The following is a 25,839-nucleotide window of genomic DNA, read 5'->3' on the forward strand; positions in this document are numbered from 1 at the left end:
GACGGGAACTCGAAAGAGATGATGTTATTGAATGGCACAAAGTCATAACATATTGGGGGTGATGGACGGTCGTTAGGTGGTATCCATCACTTGCATTAATTTCTTATGTTTCTCGTGCAAGTGGGAGATTGAAGGTATTTCATATGCCTGAGAGACATATTAAATTAACGTGGCTAATATGTTTTGATCCAAGTCGGGTCATACCCAATAACAAACTTACCAGCACCTTATTCGTATTTGATCTTAACGATTGGATCATTAATCAAATACGCGACACTTGGACTTGAAGAAAAATGGTTTTCAGTAATTTAACTTGATGTATATATATAAATTATGGAATAATTTATATGATATGGATTTAATTATTTATAGGTTAAATAATTAATTAATTGTGTTACATTTTATAAAAGTAAGTTTTATAAATAATGTACACATAATAAATAAAATGATTGTTTTATAAAAAGTATTTTATAAAATTTAATAAAATCAAATTTTATAAAACCATTTTTTATAAAAGTTGGAAGTGGCCTTGGAGTCTTAACACACATGCTAGAGATTCCATCTAGTTGGTCACACTTTTCCTTTAATCCATATACATGTTCCTTGACTTCTTGGAACACAATACATGCAAAATACATAAAAAAAAAAAACTGCACCAAAACTCTCTAAAAACTGCTGTTAGGCCAAGGCCTTTGGGAGGAGAAAAGAGGTTCAAAGTTTGGTTTTTGCAAGTTCATTCAAGTGTCTAATAAATCCTAACCAAAAGCAAGGGTGTTGGTGCACAAGTTTGGGGTATTTCTCCTTGAGGTTTCATCATTTTGAGACTTCATTCATCATCATCTTTTGGGCAGCTACTGTCCGGGTTTTAGTAGAAGATACAAGTGGGTTTCAAGCTTGGTTTACTAACTCATTAAGGTTCTAAAGCCTAACTACATTAAGGGTAGTGTGAAATGTCCCGTTCTTATTGATTAAAAACGTTCCATATTAATTGATTTCGTTGCGAGGTTTTGACCTCTATATGAGACGTTTTTCAAAGACTGCATTCATTTTTAAACAAACCATAACCTTTATTTCATCAATAAAGGTTTAAAAAAACTTTACGTAGGTTATCAAATAATGATAATCTAAAATATCCTGTTTACACACGACCATTACATAATGGTTTACAATACAAATATGTTACAACAAAATAAGTTTCTTGAATGCAGTTTTTACACAATATCATACAAGCATGGACTCCAAATCTTGTCCTTATTTAAGTATGCGACAGCGGAAGCTCTTAATAATCACCTGAGAATAAACATGCTTAAAACGTCAACAAAAATGTTGGTGAGTTATAGGTTTAACCTATATATATCAAATCGTAACAATAGACCACAAGATTTCATATTTCAATACACATCCCATACATAGAGATAAAAATCATTCATATGGTGAACACCTGGTAACCGACAATAACAAGATGCATATATAAGAATATCCCCATCATTCCGGGACACCCTTCGGATATGATATAAATTTCGAAGTACTAAAGCATCCGGTACTTTGGATGGGGTTTGTTAGGCCCAATAGATCTATCTTTAGGATTCGCGTCAATTAGGGTGTATGTTCCCTAATTCTTAGATTACCAGACTTAATAAAAAGGGGCATATTCGATTTCGATAATTCAACCATAGAATGTAGTTTCACGTACTTGTGTCTATTTTGTAAATCATTTATAAAACCTGCATGTATTCTCATCCCAAAAATATTAGATTTTAAAAGTGGGACTATAACTCACTTTCACAGATTTTTACTTCGTCGGGAAGTAAGACTTGGCCACTGGTTGATTCACGAACCTATAACAATATATACATATATATCAAAGTATGTTCAAAATATATTTACAACACTTTTAATATATTTTGATGTTTTAAGTTTATTAAGTCAGCTGTCCTCGTTAGTAACCTACAACTAGTTGTCCACAGTTAGATGTACAGAAATAAATCGATAAATATTATCTTGAATCAATCCACGACCCAGTGTATACGTATCTCAGTATTGATCACAACTCAAACTATATATATTTTGGAATCAACCTCAACCCTGTATAGCTAACTCCAACATTCACATATAGAGTGTCTATGGTTGTTCCGAAATATATATAGATGTGTCGACATGATAGGTCGAAACATTGTATACGTGTCTATGGTATCTCAAGATTACATAATATATAATACAAGTTGATTAAGTTATGGTTGGAATAGATTTGTTACCAATTTTCACGTAGCTAAAATGAGAAAAATTATCCAATCTTGTTTTACCCATAACTTCTTCATTTTAAATCCGTTTTGAGTGAATCAAATTGCTATGGTTTCATATTGAACTCTATTTTATGAATCTAAACCAAAAAAGTATAGGTTTCTAGTCGGAAAAATAAGTTACAAGTCGTTTTTGTAAAGGTAGTCATTTCAGTCGAAAGAACGACGTCTAGATGACCATTTTAGAAAACATACTTCCACTTTGAGTTTAACCATAATTTTTGGATATAGTTTCATGTTCATAATAAAAATCATTTTCTCAGAATAACAACTTTTAAATCAAAGTTTATCATAGTTTTTAATTAACTAACCCAAAACAGCCCGCGGTGTTACTACGACGGCGTAAATCCGATTTTACGGTGTTTTTCGTGTTTCCAGGTTTTAAATCATTAAGTTAGCATATCATATAGATATAGAACATGTGTTTAGTTGATTTTAAAAGTCAAGTTAGAAGGATTAACTTTTGTTTGCGAACAAGTTTAGAATTAACTAAACTATGTTCTAGTGATTACAAGTTTAAACCTTCGAATAAGATAGCTTTATATGTATGAATAGAATGATGTTATGAACATCATTACTACCTTAAGTTCCTTGGATGAACCTACTGGAAAAGAGAAAAATGGATCTAGCTTCAATGGATCCTTGGATGGCTCAAAGTTCTTGAAGCAAAATCATGACACGAAAACAAGTTCAAGTAAGATCATCACTTGAAATAAGATTGTTATAGTTATAGAAATTGAACCAAAGTTTGAATATGATTATTACCTTGTATTAGAATGATAACCTACTGTAAGAAACAAAGATTTCTTGAGGTTGGATGATCACCTTACAAGATTGGAAGTGAGCTAGCAAACTTGAAAGTATTCTTGATTTTATGAAACTAGAACTTTTGGAATTTATGAAGAACACTTAGAACTTGAAGATAGAACTTGAGAGAGATCAATTAGATGAAGAAAATTGAAGAATGAAAGTGTTTGTAGGTGTTTTTGGTCGTTGGTGTATGGATTAGATATAAAGGATATGTAATTTTGTTTTCATGTAAATAAGTCATGAATGATTACTCATATTTTTGTAATTTTATGAGATATTTCATGCTAGTTGCCAAATGATGGTTCCCACATGTGTTAGGTGACTCACATGGGCTGCTAAGAGCTGATCATTGGAGTGTATATACCAATAGTACATACATCTAAAAGCTGTGTATTGTACGAGTACGAATACGGGTGCATACGAGTAGAATTGTTGATGAAACTGAACGAGAATGTAATTGTAAGCATTTTTGTTAAGTAGAAGTATTTTGATAAGTGTATTGAAGTCTTTCAAAAGTGTATAAATACATATTAAAACACTACATGTATATACATTTTAACTGAGTCGTTAAGTCATCGTTAGTCGTTACATGTAAGTGTTGTTTTGAAACCTTTAGGTTAACGATCTTGTTAAATGTTGTTAACCCAATGTTTATAATATCAAAAGAGATTTTAAATTATTATATTATCATGATATTATGATGTACGAATATCTCTTAATATGATATATATACATTAAATGTCGTTACAACGATAAACGTTACATATATGTCTCGTTTCAAAATCATTAAGTTAGTAGTCTTGTTTTTACATATGTAGTTCATTGTTAATATAATTAATGATATGTTTACTTATCATAATATCATGTTAACTATATATATAACCATATATATGTCATCATATAGTTTTTTTTTACAAGTTTTAACGTTCGTGAATCACCGGTCAACTTGGGTGGTCAATTGTCTATATGAAACCTATTTCAATTAATCAAGTCTTAACAAGTTTGATTGCTTAACATGTTGGAAACATTTAATCATGTAAACATCAATCTCAATTAATATATATAAACATGGAAAAGTTCGGGTCACTACAGTACCTACCCGTTAAATAAATTTCGTCCCGAAATTTTAAGCTGTTGAAGGTGTTGACGAATCTTCTGGAAATAGATGCGGGTATTTCTTCTTCATCTGATCTTCACGCTCCCAGGTGAACTCGGGTCCTCTACGAGCATTCCATCGAACCTTAACAATTGGTATCTTGTTTTGCTTAAGTCTTTTAACCTCACGATCCATTATTTCGACGGGTTCTTCGATGAATTGAAGTTTTTCGTTGATTTGGATTTCATCTAACGGAATAGTGAGATCTTCTTTAGCAAAACATTTCTTCAAATTCGAGACGTGGAAAGTGTTATGTACAGCCGCGAGTTGTTGAGGTAACTCAAGTCGGTAAGCTACTGGTCCGACACGATCAATAATCTTGAATGGTCCAATATACCTTGGATTTAATTTCCCTCGTTTACCAAATCGAACAACGCCTTTCCAAGGTGAAACTTTAAGCATGACCATCTCTCCAATTTCAAATTCTATATCTTTTCTTTTAATGTCAGCGTAGCTCTTTTGTCGACTTTGGGCGGTTTTCAACCGTTGTTGAATTTGGATGATCTTCTCGGTAGTTTCTTGTATAATCTCCGGACCCGTAATCTGTCTATCCCCCACCTCACTCCAACAAATCGGAGACCTGCACTTTCTACCATAAAGTGCTTCAAACGGCGCCATCTCAATGCTTGAATGGTAGCTGTTGTTGTAGGAAAATTCTGCTAACGGTAGATGTCGATCCCAACTGTTTCCGAAATCAATAACACATGCTCGTAGCATGTCTTCAAGCGTTTGTATCGTCCTTTCGCTCTGCCCATCAGTTTGTGGATGATAGGCAGTACTCATGTCTAGATGAGTTCCTAATGCTTGCTGTAATGTCTGCCAGAATCTTGAAATAAATCTGCCATCCCTATCAGAGATAATAGAGATTGGTATTCCATGTCTGGAGATGACTTCCTTCAAATACAGTCGTGCTAACTTCTCCATCTTGTCATCTTCTCTTATTGGTAGGAAGTGTGCTGATTTGGTGAGACGATCAACTATTACCCAAATAGTATCAAAACCACTTGCAGTCCTTGGCAATTTAGTGATGAAATCCATGGTAATGTTTTCCCATTTCCATTCCGGGATTTCGGGTTGTTGAAGTAGACCTGATGGTTTCTGATGCTCAGCTTTGACCTTAGAACACGTCAAACATTCTCCTACGTATTTAGCAACATCGGCTTTCATACCCGGCCACCAAAAATGTTTCTTGAGATCCTTGTACATCTTCCCCGTTCCAGGATGTATTGAGTATCTGGTTTTATGAGCTTCTCTAAGTACCATTTCTCTCATATCTCCAAATTTTGGTACCCAAATCCTTTCAGCCCTATACCGGGTTCCGTCTTCCCGAATATTAAGGTGCTTCTCCGATCCTTTGGGTATTTCATCCTTTAAATTTCCCTCTTTTAAAACTCCTTGTTGCGCCTCCTTTATTTGAGTAGTAAGGTTATTATGAATCATTATATTCATAGATTTTACTCGAATGGGTTCTCTGTCCTTCCTGCTCAAGGCATCGGCTACCACATTTGCCTTCCCCGGGTGGTAACGAATCTCAAAATCGTAATCATTCAATAATTCAATCCACCTACGCTGCCTCATATTCAGTTGTTTCTGATTAAATATGTGTTGAAGACTTTTGTGGTCGGTATATATAATACTTTTGACCCCATATAAGTAGTGCCTCCAAGTCTTTAATGCAAAAACAACCGCGCCTAATTCCAAATCATGCGTCGTATAATTTTGTTCGTGAATCTTCAATTGTCTAGACGCATAAGCAATCACCTTCGTTCGTTGCATTAATACACAACCGAGACCTTGCTTTGATGCGTCACAATAAATCACAAAATCATCATTCCCTTCAGGCAATGACAATATAGGTGCCGTAGTTAGCTTTTTCTTCAATAACTGAAACGCTTTCTCTTGTTCATCATTCCATTCAAATTTCTTCCCTTTATGCGTTAATGCAGTCAAGGGTTTTGCTATTCTGGAAAAGTCTTGGATGAACCTTCTGTAGTAACCAGCTAGTCCTAAAAACTGGCGTATGTGTTTCGGAGTTTTTGGGGTTTCCCACTTTTCAACAGTTTCTATCTTTGCCGGATCCACCTTAATACCTTCTTTGTTCACTATGTGACCGAGGAATTGAACTTCTTCCAACCAAAATGCACACTTTGAAAACTTAGCGTACAATTCTTCCTTCCTCAATACTTCTAACACCTTTCTCAAATGTTCACCGTGTTCTTGGTCATTCTTTGAGTAAATAAGTATGTCATCAATGAAAACAATGACAAACTTGTCAAGGTATGGTCCACACACTCGGTTCATAAGGTCCATGAACACAGCTGGTGCATTAGTTAAACCAAACGGCATGACCATAAACTCGTAATGACCGTAACGTGTTCTGAAAGCAGTCTTTGGAATATCATCTTCTTTCACCCGCATTTGATGATACCCGGAACGTAAGTCAATCTTTGAATAAACCGACGAGCCTTGTAGTTGATCAAATAAGTCATCGATTCTCGGTAGTGGGTAGCGGTTCTTGATGGTAAGTTTGTTCAACTCTCGGTAGTCGATACACAACCTGAATGTACCATCTTTCTTCTTGACAAACAAAACAGGAGCTCCCCACGGTGATGTGCTTGGTCGAATGAAACCACGCTCTAAAAGTTCTTGTAATTGGCTTTGCAGTTCTTTCATCTCGCTGGGTGCGAGTCTGTAAGGAGCACGAGCTATTGGTGCAGCTCCAGGTACAAGATCTATTTGAAATTCAACGGATCGATGTGGGGGTAATCCCGGTAATTCTTTCGGAAATACATCGGGAAATTCTTTTGCAATGGGAACATCATTGATGCTCTTTTCTTCAGTTTGTACTTTCTCGACGTGTGCTAGAACAGCATAGCAACCTTTTCTTATTAGTTTTTGTGCCTTCAAATTACTAATAAGATGTAGCTTCGTGTTGCCCTTTTCTCCGTACACCATTAAGGGTTTTCCTTTTTCTCGTATAATGCGAATTGCATTTTTGTAACAAACGATCTCCGCTTTCACTTCTTTCAACCAGTCCATACCGATTATCACATCAAAACTCCCTAACTCTACAGGTATCAAATCAATCTTAAATGTTTCGCTAACCAGTTTAATTTCTCGATTCCGACATATATTATCTGCTGAAATTAATTTACCATTTGCTAATTCGAGTAAAAATTTACTATCCAAAGGCGTCAATGGACAACTTAATTTAGCACAAAAATCTCTACTCATATAGCTTCTATCCGCACCCGAATCAAATAAAACGTAAGCAGATTTATTGTCAATAAGAAACGTACCCGTAACAAGCTCCGGGTCTTCCTGTGCCTCTACCGCATTAATATTGAAAACTCTTCCACGGCCTTGTCCATTCGTGTTCTCCTGGTTCGGGCAATTTCTAATAATGTGTCCTGGTTTTCCACATTTATAACAAACTACATTGGCATAACTTGCTCCGACACTACTTGCTCCGCCATTACTCGTTCCGACACCATTTGTTCCTTTCGTTCTATTAACCCCTGGTCCGTAGACCTCACACTTCGCCGCGCTATGACCATTTCTTTTACACTTGTTGCAAAATTTGGTGCAGAACCCCGAGTGATTCTTTTCACACCTTTGGCATAGCTGCTTCTGATTGTTGTTGTTGTTGCGGTTATTATTGTTGTTGGGATGATTGTTGTAGTTGCTGTTGTTGTTGTTGTTGTTGTTGGGCCGTTTGTTGTAGTTGCGATTGATGTTGCGATTGTTGGGATAATTGTTGCGATTATTGTTGTAATTGCTGTTGTTGTTGTATTGGTGATTCTTATCACCGTTTTCCTCCCACTTTCTTTTGACTTGCTTCACATTGGCCTCTTCAGCAGTCTGTTCTTTAATTCTTTCTTCAATCTGGTTCACTAGTTTGTGAGCCATTCTACATGCCTGTTGTATGGAGGCGGGCTCGTGTGAACTTATATCTTCTTGGATTCTTTCCGGTAATCCTTTCACAAACGCGTCGATCTTTTCTTCCTCATCTTCGAATGCTCCCGGACACAATAGGCACAATTCTGTGAATCGTCTTTCGTACGTGGTAATATCAAATCCTTGGGTTCGTAACCCTCTAAGTTCTGTCTTGAGCTTATTGACCTCGGTTCTGGGACGGTACTTCTCGTTCATCAAGTGCTTGAATGCTGACCACGGTAGTGCGTACGCATCATCTTGTCCCACTTGCTCTAGATAGGTATTCCACCATGTTAACGCAGAACCTGTGAAGGTATGCGTAGCGTACTTCACTTTGTCCTCTTCAGTACACTTACTTATGGCAAACACCGATTCAACCTTCTCGGTCCACCGTTTCAATCCGATCGGTCCTTCGGTTCCATCAAATTCCAAAGGTTTGCAGGCAGTGAATTCTTTGTAGGTGCATCCTACACGATTTCCTGTACTGCTAGATCCAAGGTTATTGTTGGTATGTAGCGCAGCCTGTACTGCGGCTATGTTTGAAGCTAGAAAAGTACGGAATTCCTCTTCATTCATATTCACGGTGTGTCGAGTAGTCGGTGCCATTTCCTTCAAAATAGTTAAATGGAACAAGTTAATCATACAGAATATTAAGAGTAGTTAATAGTATTTCGTAGCATAATATGAACTCATTTATAAAAGCTTTTTCTTCATATTAGCGTTTTATAAGTTTAAATTCGGGTAGTACCTACCCGTTAAGTTCATACTTAGTAGCTAATATACAATTCAACTACTACAATTCTATATGAAAAACTGATTATAATAATATTTCGCGTTCAAACTTTTATACAATATTTTACAAACTTACAATACCGCTTATTTTACATAAAGCATGAAACATAGCACACAATAACTTTGATACAAGATAGTTGTGAAGACAATTCTAGCTAGTACACAAGTCGTTCAGCAAAGGCAATAAAGACACGTAATTCATACGTCCAGAAACAAGTCATGCATTCTGGTTTTACTAGGACTACTTCCCATCCTTGGTCTTGTGCAACATAACCGTTATGGCCGTTGATAAGACAGCGTGTTGTAACGTCATCAAAGGGACGAGGGTTACGTAATGTCCAACAGTCCCGTAATAATCTAAAAACCTCATTTCTTACCCCAATTACCGACTCCGTCACTTGTGGAAACGTTTTGTTTAATAGTTGTAGCCCGATGTTCTTGTTCTCACTTTGGTGAGAAGCGAACATTACTAATCCGTAAGCATAACATGCTTCTTTATGTTGTATGTTAGCCGCTTTTTCTAAATCACGAAGTCCAATATTCGGATATATTGAGTCAAAATAATTTCTTAACCCGTTGCGTAAAATAGCATTTGGGTTCCCCGCAATATATGCGTCAAAGTAAACACATCGTAACTTATGGGTTTCCCAATGTGATATCCCCCATCTTTCAAACGAAAGTCTCTTATAAACCAAGACATTCTTGGAACGTTCTTCGAATGTCTTACAAACTGATCTCGCCTTAAATAGTTGTGCCGAAGAATTCTGGCCGACTCTAGACAAGATTTCATCAATCATGTCTCCGGGTAGGTCTCTTAAAATATTGGGTTGTCTATCCATTTTGTGTTTTTAAACTGTAAAATAGACAAGAGTTAGATTCATAAAAAAATACTTATTAATACAAGCAATTTTTACATATATCATAAAGCATAAGAACACTATATTACATATATTACACCACACGAATACAACTATCTTATTCCGACTCGCTCGTTTCTTCTTCTTTGGTTTTGGTTCGTTTTGCCAAGTTTCTAGGGATATATGATGTTCCCCTAATACGAGCCGTCGTTGTCCACATTGGTTTAGAAAAACCTGGTGGTTTAGAGGTTCCCGGGTCATTGTTACAACTTAAGGACTTCGGGGGTTGACGATACATATAAAGTTCATCGGGGTTGGAATTAGATTTCTCTATTTTTATGCCCTTTCCCTTATTATTTTCTTTTGCCTTTTTAAATTCAGTTGGGGTAATTTCTATAACATCATCGGAATTCTCGTCGGAATCCGATTCATCGGAGAATTGGTAATCCTCCCAATATTTTGCTTCCTTGGCGGAAACACCATTGACCATAATTAACTTTGGTCGGTTGGTTGAGGATTTTCTTTTACTTAACCGTTTTATTATTTCCCCCACCGGTTCTATTTCTTCATCCGGTTCCGATTCTTCTTCCGGTTCCGACTCTTCTTCCGGTTCCTCTTCGGGAACTTGTGAATCAGTCCACAAATCATTCCAATTTACATTTGACTCTTCATTATTATTAGGTGAGTCAATGGGACTTGTTCTAGAGGTAGACATCTATCACATAATATCAAACACGTTAAGAGATTAATATATCACATAATATTCATATGTTAAAAATATATAGTTTCCAACAAAAATGTTAAGCAATCATTTTTAAAGAAAACACGGTCGAAGTCCAGACTCACTAATGCATCCTAACAAACTCGATAAGACACACTAATGCAAATTTTCTGGTTCTCTAAGACCAACGCTCTGATACCAACTGAAATGTCCCGTTCTTATTGATTAAAAACGTTCCATATTAATTGATTTCGTTGCGAGGTTTTGACCTCTATATGAGACGTTTTTCAAAGACTGCATTCATTTTTAAACAAACCATAACCTTTATTTCATCAATAAAGGTTTAAAAAAACTTTACGTAGGTTATCAAATAATGATAATCTAAAATATCCTGTTTACACACGACCATTACATAATGGTTTACAATACAAATATGTTACAACAAAATAAGTTTCTTGAATGCAGTTTTTACACAATATCATACAAGCATGGACTCCAAATCTTGTCCTTATTTAAGTATGCGACAGCGGAAGCTCTTAATAATCACCTGAGAATAAACATGCTTAAAACGTCAACAAAAATGTTGGTGAGTTATAGGTTTAACCTATATATATCAAATCGTAACAATAGACCACAAGATTTCATATTTCAATACACATCCCATACATAGAGATAAAAATCATTCATATGGTGAACACCTGGTAACCGACAATAACAAGATGCATATATAAGAATATCCCCATCATTCCGGGACACCCTTCGGATATGATATAAATTTCGAAGTACTAAAGCATCCGGTACTTTGGATGGGGTTTGTTAGGCCCAATAGATCTATCTTTAGGATTCGCGTCAATTAGGGTGTATGTTCCCTAATTCTTAGATTACCAGACTTAATAAAAAGGGGCATATTCGATTTCGATAATTCAACCATAGAATGTAGTTTCACGTACTTGTGTCTATTTTGTAAATCATTTATAAAACCTGCATGTATTCTCATCCCAAAAATATTAGATTTTAAAAGTGGGACTATAACTCACTTTCACAGATTTTTACTTCGTCGGGAAGTAAGACTTGGCCACTGGTTGATTCACGAACCTATAACAATATATACATATATATCAAAGTATGTTCAAAATATATTTACAACACTTTTAATATATTTTGATGTTTTAAGTTTATTAAGTCAGCTGTCCTCGTTAGTAACCTACAACTAGTTGTCCACAGTTAGATGTACAGAAATAAATCGATAAATATTATCTTGAATCAATCCACGACCCAGTGTATACGTATCTCAGTATTGATCACAACTCAAACTATATATATTTTGGAATCAACCTCAACCCTGTATAGCTAACTCCAACATTCACATATAGAGTGTCTATGGTTGTTCCGAAATATATATAGATGTGTCGACATGATAGGTCGAAACATTGTATACGTGTCTATGGTATCTCAAGATTACATAATATATAATACAAGTTGATTAAGTTATGGTTGGAATAGATTTGTTACCAATTTTCACGTAGCTAAAATGAGAAAAATTATCCAATCTTGTTTTACCCATAACTTCTTCATTTTAAATCCGTTTTGAGTGAATCAAATTGCTATGGTTTCATATTGAACTCTATTTTATGAATCTAAACCAAAAAAGTATAGGTTTCTAGTCGGAAAAATAAGTTACAAGTCGTTTTTGTAAAGGTAGTCATTTCAGTCGAAAGAACGACGTCTAGATGACCATTTTAGAAAACATACTTCCACTTTGAGTTTAACCATAATTTTTGGATATAGTTTCATGTTCATAATAAAAATCATTTTCTCAGAATAACAACTTTTAAATCAAAGTTTATCATAGTTTTTAATTAACTAACCCAAAACAGCCCGCGGTGTTACTACGACGGCGTAAATCCGATTTTACGGTGTTTTTCGTGTTTCCAGGTTTTAAATCATTAAGTTAGCATATCATATAGATATAGAACATGTGTTTAGTTGATTTTAAAAGTCAAGTTAGAAGGATTAACTTTTGTTTGCGAACAAGTTTAGAATTAACTAAACTATGTTCTAGTGATTACAAGTTTAAACCTTCGAATAAGATAGCTTTATATGTATGAATAGAATGATGTTATGAACATCATTACTACCTTAAGTTCCTTGGATGAACCTACTGGAAAAGAGAAAAATGGATCTAGCTTCAATGGATCCTTGGATGGCTCAAAGTTCTTGAAGCAAAATCATGACACGAAAACAAGTTCAAGTAAGATCATCACTTGAAATAAGATTGTTATAGTTATAGAAATTGAACCAAAGTTTGAATATGATTATTACCTTGTATTAGAATGATAACCTACTGTAAGAAACAAAGATTTCTTGAGGTTGGATGATCACCTTACAAGATTGGAAGTGAGCTAGCAAACTTGAAAGTATTCTTGATTTTATGAAACTAGAACTTTTGGAATTTATGAAGAACACTTAGAACTTGAAGATAGAACTTGAGAGAGATCAATTAGATGAAGAAAATTGAAGAATGAAAGTGTTTGTAGGTGTTTTTGGTCGTTGGTGTATGGATTAGATATAAAGGATATGTAATTTTGTTTTCATGTAAATAAGTCATGAATGATTACTCATATTTTTGTAATTTTATGAGATATTTCATGCTAGTTGCCAAATGATGGTTCCCACATGTGTTAGGTGACTCACATGGGCTGCTAAGAGCTGATCATTGGAGTGTATATACCAATAGTACATACATCTAAAAGCTGTGTATTGTACGAGTACGAATACGGGTGCATACGAGTAGAATTGTTGATGAAACTGAACGAGAATGTAATTGTAAGCATTTTTGTTAAGTAGAAGTATTTTGATAAGTGTATTGAAGTCTTTCAAAAGTGTATAAATACATATTAAAACACTACATGTATATACATTTTAACTGAGTCGTTAAGTCATCGTTAGTCGTTACATGTAAGTGTTGTTTTGAAACCTTTAGGTTAACGATCTTGTTAAATGTTGTTAACCCAATGTTTATAATATCAAAAGAGATTTTAAATTATTATATTATCATGATATTATGATGTACGAATATCTCTTAATATGATATATATACATTAAATGTCGTTACAACGATAAACGTTACATATATGTCTCGTTTCAAAATCATTAAGTTAGTAGTCTTGTTTTTACATATGTAGTTCATTGTTAATATAATTAATGATATGTTTACTTATCATAATATCATGTTAACTATATATATAACCATATATATGTCATCATATAGTTTTTTTTTACAAGTTTTAACGTTCGTGAATCACCGGTCAACTTGGGTGGTCAATTGTCTATATGAAACCTATTTCAATTAATCAAGTCTTAACAAGTTTGATTGCTTAACATGTTGGAAACATTTAATCATGTAAACATCAATCTCAATTAATATATATAAACATGGAAAAGTTCGGGTCACTACATAGTGTTGGTGCATCAATAGCTTGGGCTTTTACACATTCTTCATCACTTTGTTCTTCATACACACCCTCAATTGACTTGAGGAGGTAAATACATTCTTACTTCCTAGTTATTATTTGTAAGTATATTTTCATGACTTGATGCATTTATGGAATTCAAATAACAAATGGTTTTACATATAAACTTGTTTTCTTGTTAATCATGCTTCCGCTTGTTATAACTTTACATGAATGGGTTTTATGATTCTACTAACATCAAGAAACTTGTTATTATGTTGAATTCCATCAGGATTAACTTTTGTTTGCGAACAAGTTTAGAATTAACTAAACTATGTTCTAGTGATTACAAGTTTAAACCTTCGAATAAGATAGCTTTATATGTATGAATCGAATGATGTTATGAACATCATTACTACCTCAAGTTTTCTGGATAAAGCTACTGGAAATGAGAAAAATGGATCTAGCTTCAAAGGATCCTTGGATGGATTGAAAGTTCTTGAAGCAGAATCATGACACGAAAACAGTTCAAGTAAGATTTTCACTCGAAATAAGATTGTTATAGTTAAAGAAATTGAATCAAAGTTTGAATATGAGTATTACCTTGTATTAGAAAGATATCTTACTGTAAATAAGAAAGATTTCTTGAGATTGGATGATCACTCTACAAGATTGGAAGTAAGCTAGAAAACTTGGAAGTATTCTTGATTTTATGAAACTAGAACTTGTAGAATTTATGAAGAACACTTAGAACTTGCAGAAAGAACTTGAGAGAGATCAATTAGATGAAGAAAATTGAAGAATGGAAGTGTTTGTAGGTGTTTTTGGTCGTTGGTGTATGGATTAGATATAAAGGATATGTAATTTTGTTTTCATGTAAATAAGTCATGAATGATTACTCATATTTTTGTAATTTTATGAGATATTTCATGCTAGTTGCCAAATGATGGTTCCTACATGTGTTAGGTGACTCACATGGGCTGATAAGAGCTGATCATTGGAGTGTATATACCAATAGTACATACATCTAAAAGCTGTGTATTGTACGAGTACGAATACGGGTGCATACGAGTAGAATTGTTGATGAAACTGAACGAGGATGTAATTGTAAGCATTTTTGTTAAGTAGAAGTATTTTTATAAGTGTCTTGAAGTCTTTCAAAAGTGTATGAATACATATTAAAACACTACATGTATATACATTTTAGCTGAGTCGTTAAATCATCGTTAGTCGTTACATGTAAGTGTTGTTTTGAAACCTTTAGGTTAACGATCTTGTTAAATGTTGTTAACCCAATGTTTATAATATCAAATGAGATTTTAAATTATTATATTATCATGATATTATGATCTACAAATATCTCTTAATATGATATATATACATTAAATGTCGTTACAACGATAATCGTTACATATATGTCTCGTTTCAAAATCATTAAGTTAGTAGTCTTGTTTTTACATATGTAGTTCATTATTAATATACTTAATGACATGTTTACTTATAATAATATCATGTTAACTATATATATAACCATATATATGTCATCATATAGTTTTTACAAGTTTTAACGTTCGTGAATCACCGGTCAACTTGGGTGGTCAATTGTCTATATGAAACCTATTTCAATTAATCAAGTCTTAACAAGTTTGATTGCTTAATATGTTGGAAACACTTAATCATGTAAATAACAATTTCATTTAATATATATATATATATATATATAAACATGGAAAATTTCGGGTCACTACAGTACCTACCAGTTAAATAAATTTCGTCCCGAAATTTTAAGCAGTTGGAGGTGTTGACGTATCTTCTGGAAATAAATACGGGTATTTCTTCTTCATCTGATCTACTCATTCTCAGGTGAACTCGGGTCCTCTACGAGCATTCCATCGAACCTTAACAATTGGTATCTTGTTTTGCTTAAGTCTTTTAACCTCACGATCCATTATTTCGACGGGTTCTTCGATGAATTGAAGTTTTTCGTTAATTTGGATTTCATCTAACGGAATAGTGAGATCTTCTTTAGCAAAACATTTTTTCAAATTCGAGACGTGGAAAGTGTTATGTACAACTGCGAGTTGTTGAGGTAACTCAAGTCGGTAAGCTACTGGTCCGACACGATCAATAATCTTGAATGGTCCGATATACCTTGGATTTAATTTCCCTCGTTTACCAAATCGAACAACACCTTTCCAAGGTGCAACTTTAAGCATGACCATCTCTCCAATTTCAAATTCTATATCTTTTCTTTAAATGTCAGCGTAGCTCTTTTGTCGACTTTGGGCAGTTTTCAACAGTTGTTGAATTTGGATGATCTTCTCGGTAGTTTCTTGTATTATCTCCGGACCCGTAATCTGTCTATCCCCCACTTCCCTCCAACAAATCGGAGACCTGCACTTTCTACCATAAAGTGCTTCAAACGGTGCCATCTCAATGCTTGAATGGTAGCTGTTGTTGTAGGAAAATTCTGCTAATGGTAGATGTCGATCCCAACTGTTTCCGAAATCAATAACACATGCTCGTAGCATGTCTTCAAGCGTTTGTATCGTCCTTTCGCTCTGCCCATCAGTTTGTGGATGATAAGCAGTACTCATGTCTAGACGAGTTCCTAATGCTTGCTGTAATGTCTGCCAGAATCTTGAAATAAATCTGCCATCCCTATCAGAGATAATAGAGATTGGTATTCCATGTCTGGAGACGACTTCCTTCAAATACAGTCATGCTAACTTCTCCATCTTGTCATCTTCTCTTATTGGCAGGAAGTGTGCTGATTTGGTGAGACGATCAACTATTACCCAAATAGTATCAAAACCACTTACAGTCCTTGGCAATTTAGTGATGAAATCCATGATAATGTTTTCCCATTTCCATTCCGGGATTTCGGGTTATTGAAGTAGACCTGATAGTTTCTGATGCTCAGCTTTGACCTTAGAACACGTCAAACATTCTCCTACATATTTAGCAACATCGGCTTTCATACTCGGCCACCAAAAATGTTTCTTGAGATCCTTGTACATCTTCCCCGTTCCAGGATGTATTGAGTATCTGGTTTTATGAGCTTCTCTAAGTACCATTTCTCTCATATCTCCAAATTTTGGTACCCAAATCCTTTCAGCCCTATACCGGGTTCCGTCTTCCCGAATATTAAGATGTTTCTCCGATCCTTTGGGTATTTCGTCCTTTAAATTTCCCTCTTTTAAAACTCCTTGTTGCGCCTCCTTTATTGGAGTAGTAAGGTTATTGTGAATCATTATATTCATAGATTTTACTCGAATGGGTTCTCTGTCCTTCCTGCTCAAGGCGTCGGCTACAACATTTGCCTTCCCCGGGTGGTAATGAATCTCAAAGTCGTAATCATTCAATAATTCAATCCACCTACGCTGCCTCATATTCAGTTGTTTCTGATTAAATATGTGTTTAAGACTTTTGTGGTCGGTATATATAATACTTTTGACCCCATATAAGTAGTGCCTCCAAGTCTTTAATGCAAAAACAACCGCGCCTAATTCCAAATCATGCGTCGTATAATTTTGTTCGTGAATCTTCAATTGTCTAGACGCATAAGCAATCACCTTCGTTCATTGCATTAATACACAATCGAGACCTTGCTTTGATGCGTCACAATAAATCACAAAATCATCATTCCCTTCAGGCAATGACAATATAGGTGTCGTAGTTAGCTTTTTCTTCAATAACTGAAACGCTTTCTCTTGTTCATCCTTCCATTCAAATTTATTCCCTTTATGCGTTAATGCAGTCAAGGGTTTTGCTATTCTGGAAAAGTCTTGGATGAACCTTCTGTAGTAACCAGCTAGTCCTAAAAACTGGCGTATGTGTTTCGGAGTTTTCGGGGTTTCCCACTTTTCAACAGTTTCTATTTTTGCCGGATCCACCTTAATACCTTCTTTGTTCACTATGTGACCGAGGAATTGAACTTCTTCCAACCAAAATGCACACTTTGAAAACTTAGCGTACAATTCTTCCTTCCTCAATACTTCTAACACCTTTCTCAAATGTTCACCGTGTTCTTGGTCATTCTTTGAGTAAATAAGTATGTCATCAATGAAAACAATGACAAACTTGTCAAGGTATGGTCCACACACTCGGTTCATAAGGTCCATGAACACAGTTGGTGCACTAGTTAAACCAAACGGCATGACCATAAACTCGTAATGACCGTAACGTGTTCTGAAAGCAGTCTTTGGAATATCATCTTCTTTCACCCACATTTGATGATACCCGGAACGTAAGTCAATCTTTGAATAAACAGACGAGCCTTGTAGTTGATCAAATAAGTCGTCGATTCTCGGTAGTGGGTAGCAGTTCTTGATGGTAAGTTTGTTCAACTCTCGGTAGTCAATACACAACCTGAATGTACCATCTTTCTTCTTGACAAACAAAATAGGAGCTCCCCACGGTGATGTGATTGGTCGAATGAAACCACGCTCTAAAAGTTCTTGTAATTCGCTTTGCAGTTCTTTCATCTCGCTGGGTGCGAGTCTGTAAGGAGCACGAGCTATTGGTGCAGCTCCTGGTACAAGATCTATTTGAAATTCAACGGATCGATGTGGGGGTAATCCCGGTAATTCTTTCGAAAATACCTCGTGAAATTCTTTTGCGACGGGAACATCATTGATGCTCTTTTCTTCAGTTTGTACTTTCTCGACGTGTGCTAGAACAGCATAGCAACCTTTTCATATTAGTTTTTGTGCCTTCAAATTACTAATAAGATATAGCTTCGTGTTGCTGTCATAACCCGTCCTTAACCATAAGAACGTGTTAGATAACGTATGATTTCATTGCGAGGTATTGACCTCTATATGCGACATTTTTAAAAGAGAAACTGCATATATTATACATTACAAACCATAACCATTATTTTTATTACAAGCTTTAGACAATAAAAAGATGATTATCGTTTAGCGATAATCTTCGACTTACAAACTTTACATATAATGATAACAACACGATTTCGAGCATATTTTACAACACAAATCCTTGGGTATGCAGTTTTATTTTTGACACAAATATGCGTACGCAAGATCCTGCTCAAATTCAACATAATGCAGCGGAAGCTTTAGTAATCACCTGAGAATAGACATGTTTTAAAAGGTCAACATAAAGTTGGTGAGATATAGGTTTAATGCCGGCAGCAATATATATATATAGACCACAAGATTTCGTATATAAACAGTTTAAAAAATATTCTAAGTGGTTGAGCACTTGGTAACCATACTTAACATTTAATCACGTCGCATATTCCCTTTATTATGAAATCTTACTACACCGTACCAAGTGTAGTCACGAAACGAAGTACTGTGCAACCGTTGAATACTGGTCGTCCAGTCCGGTTGGGGTTGTCAGGCCCGATAGATCTATCAACAGGATTCGCGTTTACAATACCGCTGTAAATAACAGTTACCAAGCTACAGGGAAGTATGCCAGTGGTACAACTCAACGTAGAATATATTTTTCAGTTACTTGTGTCCATAACGTAAAACATAAAATACATGTATTCTCATCCCGAAATATTTAGAGTTTAAAAGTGGGACTATATACTCACTTTCGTCTTGAAGATATATATAATTTGACTTGGTCTCCGGTTGATATCACGAACCTATCCATATATAATATATCAATACCTTTTCTTTTTAAACAAACGTCACATATATATACTTGTTATACTTTTAATACTTTTAATAATTCCTTAGTCCGTAGTTAGCATTTCGTTGTTAGTAATTCAATTTTTAATGGTTCATTTTTAGATGTTTAATAAACCCCCAACGAAATAAATAAAACCCCATCGTATATGTATTGGTCGAGATTAATCTTGACCCACGGTACCGGTGTTGTCAAATGACGTGTTGCGTACATAAAGTACCGGTGTTGTCAAATGACGTGTTGCGTACAAACATGGGATCTTATGATTAATCTTCTCGTGTTGTTTACGGGTGATCCTGAACCATATAAAATTGAATTATAAGTACATATATATAAAATATCATGTTAACTTAAAAAGATGTGATTTATTTAATTTTTCCCAATTATTTTCGTGGCTAAACTAGTCTTGGATATCCGATTTTGTTTCGGTCATAGTTTCTTCGTTACAACTCCGTTTTCGTTGATTCAACTTGCCATCTCCTTGGATCGAGTCCCTCTTTAAGACTATGAACTGTAAATACCTTAGTTTGTATTCAAAATCACACGGCATAGGTCAAACTTTAGTGAAACTTATGAAGTTAATCATTTTCCATCATGTAAACAACCTTAAATGATTATTTTTCTAAAAATACTTATACTTTGAGTTAAATCATGAAATTTTTATGTGTTATCATATTCATAGTAAAAATCATTTTTCCAGAAAATAAACCTCCAATTCAAAGTTTAAGATGGTTTTTAATTATCCAACCCAAAACAGCCCCCGGTTACACTCCGACGTCGTAAAAACAGTTTTTAAGGTGTTCTTTGAAAAACCAAGTTAAACCTTGTTAAATTAGCATATATTTAAGATATATTACAGGTCTTGAAGTATTTTAAAAGTTAAGTTAGAAGGATCTATTTAGTTTGCAAACAAGTTTGAAAACTTTCAAACTATGTTCTTGTTGTTAAATTTTTATACCACAAAATAAGATAGCTATATATATATATGAATCGAATAAGGTTATGAACATAGTTACTACCTCAAGTTCCTTGGACAAGGTTGCTGTAAAAGAGGAGTAAAAAGCTAGAACCAAAAGGGTGATGGAAGTGGATGAAAGATTGGAAGTAAGTTTGTGTTCTTGGAAGGATTTCTTGAAGTGTTGTTGTAAGAGTTTTCTTATGGTGATTAAGTAGTGTTTTTGAAGCTAGATCTTCATGGAACTTTGCTGAATGGTTATGGAGTTTGAGGGTAAAGAAAGAGTGTGTGTTTTTAGCTAGAGAGTTGAAGTTAAAATGAATCAAAAATTGGAAATGAGTGCATGTATATATGGTGGTGATGGTGGCGTTTTTTTATGATGAACAAGGACAAGATTTTTGTTGTTCTTTTGTGTAATAATTCATGCATGCATCCAAATTTCAATTACCTCTCATCAAGGGCAGTAATAAGGGCTGGTTAGGTGGTGATTTGATGTGTATATACCAATAGTAAATACGTATAGAAGCTAGGTATGATACGAGTACAAATACTCTAGATATACGTATAGAAATTTTGTGAAAAATGGAATGAGGATTCAAATATAGCTATCTTTTGTGAATACACTTATATGGTTTTATGTATTTAAGTTCTTAAAAGTGATTAAATACATTACTTATACGATATATGTATAAACATTATAAGTTGTAAGTATTTATGTCAAATAACATTACGTATGGTTATCGTTTTGAAAACTTAAGTTAGTAGTTTCAAAATATACTTATAACTTATTGTTATTAATACAAAATGAGATATTAAAACATTCATTAATCATGTTAAATATGTATATATACATATATATACACAAACGTATAATTATCATATATTGTATAGTTCGTGATATCATCGGTCAAACTAGACGGTCAAACGTTGTGTAAAACTCTTTTCGAAAACATAAGTCTCAACAATTTGGATTGCTTATCATGTTGGTAAGGTTTAATTTATGTAAATATTAATCTTATAAGTATAGAATGATCGAAAAAGTGCGGGTCGTTACATTACCTCCCCGTTAAATAAATTTCGTCCCGAAATTTTAAAATTGTACCTATTTGCGTCATCGAGAAACAAGTGTGGATACTTTTGTTTCATCTGATCCTCTCGTTCCCAAGTAAACTCGGGACCTCTTCTAGCACTCCAACGAACCTTAACGATCGGTATGTTGCTCTGCTTGAGCTGTTTAACTTCACGATCCATGATTTCGATTGGTTCTTCGATGAATTGTAGTTTCTCATCGACATGGATTTCTTCAAGAGGAATGGTGAGATCTTCCTTTGCAAGACACTTCTTAAGGTTTGAGACGTGAAAGGTATTATGTACTCCGGCGAGTTGTTGCGGTAACTCGAGTCGATAAGCTACCGGTCCAATGCGTTCGATGATCTTGAACGGGCCTACATATCTTGGGTTCAGTTTACCCCTTTTTCCAAAACGTATCACACCTTTCCAAGGTGACACCTTTAGCATAACCATGTCACCGATCTGAAACTCTAATAGTTTCCTTCGGACATCGGCGTAGCTCTTTTGGCGACTACGGGCTGTTTTCAATCTCTCCTTGATTTGTACTATCTTCTCAGTCGTTTCGTGTATGATCTCGGGACCAGTTAAATGTCGATCTCCTACTTCATTCTAACAGATAGGAGATCTACACTTCCTTCCATACAATGCTTCGAATGGTGCAGCTTTAATGCTCGCATGATAACTATTATTATACGAGAATTCTGCTAACGGTAAATACTTATCCCATCCGTTTCCAAAATCGATCACACATGCCCTGAGCATGTCTTCAAGAGTCTGAATTGTTCTTTCACTCTGCCCGTCGGTTTGCGGATGATATGCGGTACTCATATCCAGACGAGTTCCTAGTGCCTCCTGTAGTGATTGCCAGAACTTTGAGGTAAATCTACTATCACGATCGGATATAATGGAAATAGGTATTCCATGCCTTGAAACAACTTCCTTTATATACAATCGTAATAGTTTCTCCATTCTATCCGTTTCCTTTATAGGCAAGAAATGTGCAGACTTGGTGAGACGATCAACAATCACCCAAATAGTGTCGTATCCCCAGGCAGTCTTTGGTAACTTCGTGATGAAATCCATGGTAATACCGTCCCATTTCCATTCTGGAATTTCTGGTTGTTGAAGTAACCCTGACGGCTTCTGGTGTTCTGCTTTGACTTTGGAACAAGTTAAACACTCCCCAACATATGTTGCAACGTCTGTCTTTAAATTAGGCCACCAATAACGTGTCTTAAGATCTTGATACATCTTTCCGACTCCAGGATGTATCGAGTATCTTGTCTTATGTGCCTCGTTCAATATCAACTTCCTTAATCCACCCAACTTCGGTACCCAAATACGATTTGCAAAATATCGAATTCCGTCTTCCCGTATAACGAGTTGCTTTTCATACTTCTTCATTATTTCCTTTCTTATGTTTTCTTTAGTAAGTGCTTCTTGTTGAACTTCTTTGATTTGTGAGTTGAGATTCATGCGAATTTTTATGTTCATCGCTCGAACTCTGATTGGTTCTCGTTCCTTTCTGCTTAAAGCATCGGCCACCACGTTCGCTTTCCCGGGATGATAACGAATTTCACAATCATAGTCGTTTATTAACTCGACCCACCGACGTTGCCTCATGTTCAGCTGTTTCTGATCAAAAATATGTTGAAGGCTTTTATGATCAGTAAACACAGTGAATTTAACCCCATACAAGTAGTGTCTCCACATCTTCAGTGCAAACACGACTGCTCCCAATTCAAGATCATGCGTCGTATAATTCCGCTCGTGAATCTTCAATTGTCGGGATGCGTATGCAATAACTTTCTTTCGTTGCATAAGAACGCAACCAAAACCTTGTCGCGAAGCGTCACAATATATTTCAAAATCATCGTTCCCTTCTGGTAACGATAAAATAGGCGCCGTAGTTAACTTCTTTTTCAGTAATTGAAATGCACTCTTCTGCTCAGAAGTCCATTCATATTTCTTCCCTTTTTGCGTTAACGCTGTCAACGGCTTAGCTATTCGGGAAAAATCTTGAATAAACCTTCTATAATAACCGGCTAAACCCAAAAATTGGCGTATCTGCATTGGTGTCTTAGGAGTCTCCCATTTTTCAATGGCTTCAATTTTTGCTGGATCAACCTGAATTCCTTTGCTACTAACAACGTGGCCAAGAAATTGCACTTCTTTCAACCAGAAAGCACATTTAGAAAATTTAGCATATAGCTGTTCTTTTCTTAACAACTCTAATATCAACCTTAAATGCTGCTCATGCTCTTGCTCACTCTTGGAATAGATAAGAATATCATCAATGAAAACGATAACAAACTTATCTAAATATGGACTACAAACTCGATTCATGAGGTCCATAAATACAGCTGGCGCATTTGTCAACCCAAACGGCATGACCAAAAATTCGTAATGACCATAACGTGTCCGAAAAGCAGTTTTCGGTATATCTTCTTCTTTGACACGTAATTGATGATAGCCCGATCTTAGGTCAATTTTCGAGTACACACATGATCCTTGGAGTTGATCAAATAAGTCGTCAATTCTCGGTAGTGGATACCGATTCTTGATAGTTAACTTATTTAATTCACGATAATCTATACACATTCGGAAAGATCCGTCTTTCTTCTTGACGAATAAAATTGGAGCTCCCCACGGTGAAGTACTTGGTCGTATGAATCCACGATCCAGTAATTATTTTAACTGACTCTGAAGTTCTTTTAACTCGGACGGTGCAAGTCTATATGGAGCACGGGCAACTGGTGCAGCTCCTGGTACAAGATCTATTTGAAATTCTACAGATCTAAATGGAGGTAATCCCGGCAACTCTTCCGGAAATACTTCAGGAAAATCTCTTGCCACAGGCACGTCATTGATGCACTTCTCTTTTTCTTTCTTTTCGACTTTATTAACATGTGCTAAGATAGCATAGCACCCTTTCTTCAAGCACTTTTGAGCTTTCAAATAACTAATGAGTTTTAGCTTTGAGTTACCCTTCTCTCCATAAATCATTACTGGCGTTTTATTCTTACGAGGAATGCGAATTGCCTTCTTGGCGCACACAACTTCAGCTCCTATTTTGGACATCCAGTCCATGCCGACTATTACATCAAAACTTCCTAATTCTACGGGTAATCAAATCAATCTTAAATGTTTCTTCGGCTAAATTTATTTTACAATCACGGCAAATTTTATCGGCTTTAATTAGTTTACCATTAGCTAACTCAATCATGTACTTAGCATCTAGAGGTAATGATGAACAATTCAATTTAGCGTGAAAGTCTCTACACACGTAACTTCTATCAGCACCAGTATCAAATATAATAGATGCGGATAAGTTATTAATGGTAAACGTACCCGTAACAAGCTCCGGGTCTTCACATGCCTCTCTAGCATTAATAACAAATGCTCTCCCACGTGCAGGTCCGATATTCTTCTCTGGATTCGGGCACTGGCTCTTATAGTGACCTTGTTTTCCACACCCAAAACAAGTAATGGTAGCCAAAGCAGTTCTATTTGCATTGGTGGCAGGAGTCTTGGTACTCTTTGTATTTGTAACGAGAGCCCTACAATCTTCAGCAAGATGACCCTTTCGATTACATTTGTTGCATACCACATTACAGTAACCAGAGTGATGTTTGTGGCATCGGTTGCATAAAGGATTTTGTCCTTTATAACCAAAGCTTAAACCACTACCCGCACCTTGCGTGTTTTCTTGTTTCTTAAAAGATTGTTGTTGGTTACCTCGATCATAATTTCCATTCCACTTTCTTTTGTTACCTGATACCTTCACATCAGTATTGGATACTTTCTTATCCATGATGACCTGATCCATTAGCTCGTTTGCCATGGTTATAGCTTCATGAATTGTCTTAGGTTTCGATGCTGTAACATTTGCCTTGACCTTTTTGGGCAAACCATCTTTGTACATTTCAATCTTCCGTTCTTCAGTTGGAACCAATTCAGGACATAGCAAAACTAATTCCATGAATCGCTGATTGTAGTTGGTGATTTCAGTACCAATAACCTTCAGACTTCGTAACTCATCTTCCAACTTCCTAACCTCGTTCCTTGGACAATATTCGTTGATTAACATTGTTTTGAATTCTTCCCACGGAGTATCATAAGCTA

Source organism: Rutidosis leptorrhynchoides, chromosome 10 (genome assembly GCF_046630445.1).
Source record: "Rutidosis leptorrhynchoides isolate AG116_Rl617_1_P2 chromosome 10, CSIRO_AGI_Rlap_v1, whole genome shotgun sequence".
Classification (NCBI taxonomy): Eukaryota; Viridiplantae; Streptophyta; class Magnoliopsida; order Asterales; family Asteraceae; genus Rutidosis; species Rutidosis leptorrhynchoides.